This window comes from Brassica oleracea, chromosome C2 (assembly GCF_000695525.1).
Source record: "Brassica oleracea var. oleracea cultivar TO1000 chromosome C2, BOL, whole genome shotgun sequence".
In the NCBI taxonomy this organism is placed as follows: Eukaryota; Viridiplantae; Streptophyta; class Magnoliopsida; order Brassicales; family Brassicaceae; genus Brassica; species Brassica oleracea.
In genome coordinates this window covers 39,061,030-39,063,519 of record NC_027749.1, presented here as the reverse complement: position 1 = coordinate 39,063,519, position 2,490 = coordinate 39,061,030, and the positions used below count along the sequence as shown (strand labels likewise).

The 2,490-nt window shown below is 38.7% G+C and overlaps 1 protein-coding gene across 3 annotated transcripts in view; it reads left to right on the top strand.

Moving 5' to 3' along the window:
• The window catches only part of LOC106322557 (disease resistance-like protein CSA1), an 8,081-nt gene extending 6,613 nt beyond the window's left edge, over positions 1 to 1,468 (top strand). For 2 of the 3 annotated variants that reach the window (XR_001266454.1, XR_001266451.1), the window contains 2 exons: positions 679 to 993; positions 1,290 to 1,468. The gene's annotated coding sequence lies outside the window, so the exon portion shown is untranslated. The remainder of the gene's footprint in view (positions 1 to 678; positions 994 to 1,289) is intronic. The other variant, XR_001266452.1, reaches the window with a different exon arrangement.
• Positions 1,469 to 2,490: the final 1,022 nt, after the last annotated feature.

The following is a 2,490-nucleotide window of genomic DNA, read 5'->3' as shown; positions in this document are numbered from 1 at the left end:
TTAATATGATTTCAATTTTAATTTTAATTTCATATTTTCGAATTTAAATTTCAGAAATTTTATTTTTTTTTAAAAAAATAATATTTTTTACATTCGGAGGAAATTAATTATATTTTTTACTCGATCGATCGATGCGTTTTTGGACGTATATCCATCGATCGATCCGTTGGGACCGGTTCCTCGGAATATACCGAGGGACATGTTCCTCGGTATATCCTCGGTATATACCGAGGGACATGTTCCTCGGAATATTCCCTCGGTATATTCCGATCGATCGATGGATATATGTCCAAAAACGCATTCATCGATCGATGAAGTTCCGAGGAAATATCCCGACGAAGTTCTCCCTCGGTATATTCCGAGGAGATTTCCGACAAACTAGTGATCCTCGGCATTTCCTCGGAAATTTGTTTCCTCGGAATTCCGTCGGAAAATTCCGAGGGATTTCCGAGGAAAGAAGAAATTCCGAGGAATTATTTCCGAGGACTTGTTTCGTCGGTATGTCGTCGGAATAACGTTATTCCGACGAAATTCCGACGATTTTTTCCCTCAGTATCCTTGCTGTTTTCTTGTAGTGAACGTAGAATAGCAATTCATTCTTTTCTATTCTGTACGTTTCTACTATACTAAGACTTCATCTTTGCTCCTTTAACATGTTCTCTTTTGATTTGCTATCAGAAGGTTAATAATGTAAGAGGTATTTTCTTAGACATGTCAAAGTTGAAGAAGAGCATCCACTTGGAAAGTTCGATTTTTATCAATATGCTCAATCTTCGATACCTCAAGATATATGATTCTTGTTGTGCTCGGAAATGTATACCTAACCGCAAATTATACCTCTACAATGGGATTAAATTCCCCTTGAAAGAGGTGCGTTGTCTTCATTGGGTGCAATTCCCGCTGGAAGAAATTCCACTAGACTTCAAACCAGAAAATCTTGTTGACCTGAGGTTGCCTTACAGCAAGATTGAACGTATTTGGAAAGGTGTTAAGGTGTGTTATCCCTCTCCATTTTCTTGCTGTTATTTTTTTTCCATCTATTCTATTAAAATAGCAGTGTGACCCATTGATAAAAGTATGGTCCAACTATTATTTCTTTTATCTTTATCATTACTTAAAATATTATTTATTATGCTTTATGTCATTAGACCTATATTTAAATTACCAATAGAAAAAAAATAAAAAGATGTAAAACAAAAAGTATACCCGGGTCAGAATCTAGTTAGATGGTTAAAGTAACTACTGCAGTTTTTCTAACTGGCGGTTTGAACTCTGATGAATTATCACAGGATACACCTCGGTTGAAATGGGTAGATCTGAGCTACTCACGTAAGTTGCTCGACTTGTCAGCATTATCAAAGGCTGAAAATCTTCGAAGTTTGAATCTGGGAGGCTGCACGAGTTTGAATGAGTTACCGGTGGAGATTCAGAATATGAAGTCTCTTGTTTTGCTCAACCTGAGAGGATGCATATGCCTGTGGCACCCGCCACTTTTGAAATATAATAAATTGATAAAAGCGGAAATAAAATAATAATACAACTCAAATAATAATAATCTTCATATAATATAAAAGTCAATACGGTACCAAAAGGCCTAAAAGCCCAACATCGATAACATCCGAAATATAAAATACGATATACACTGAAAGTCTGAAATAGAAATAACATAAATGATAAAAGTCCAAAGGCCTAAAGGCCCGATAAAGATAAAAGCGGTAAAAGCGATAGAAGCCCAAAAGCCCAATAGCACCGGTCCGATAATCACTCCTGCTCATCGGTCTCACCTAAAAGGGGAAAGAATGAGGGGTGAGCGACAGGGGAATCGCTCAGCGAGGTATGGGATGCTACCACGAAGTCCATGGACCCGGACATAGCACTCCGAATAAATATAATTTAATTCTAATGCATGTCAAACACAGTACCTAAAGTACTCAAGCAACAAACAATGGTCCTAGCGAGGTGCACACTCGCCGCCCACTAACAGGCCAAAACACTACCGAAAAGGTGCTCGGTTCATACACACACCGAAAAAGTGCTCGGTAACACACGCCCGTAGACGATTTATCGACACTTCCAGTCTACGGCTCAACCGGTCGACTAAAGTTGGCCGTGACCTCCATACAATCCGGCATACAGCAGTCCGACTCTGTATCCGTCTCCAAACAAAAACAATCCTAGCTAAGAATTTACATTAAGTGAAACAATCAATGTTGAATCCTCTAACCCCCTAGTTCCGGTTTATGCAAAGAACCTAAAACTAAACAAGCAATGACAGACTCGATTTCACACAGACGGAACACATTAGAAATAAACTATATTTATTCGAGGTCCTAAGCCGTGTACGAGAAGTTCGGGAATAGACCCTCACCTTAGCAATAAGAAGTGATATCTATGAACTCCAGCTGCTCAAATGGACTCCAAATCTGAAATCAGATCGAAATTTCGAGTCAGAACGCCTTTCGAACGGTTTAAAACGGGTATTTACGGAAA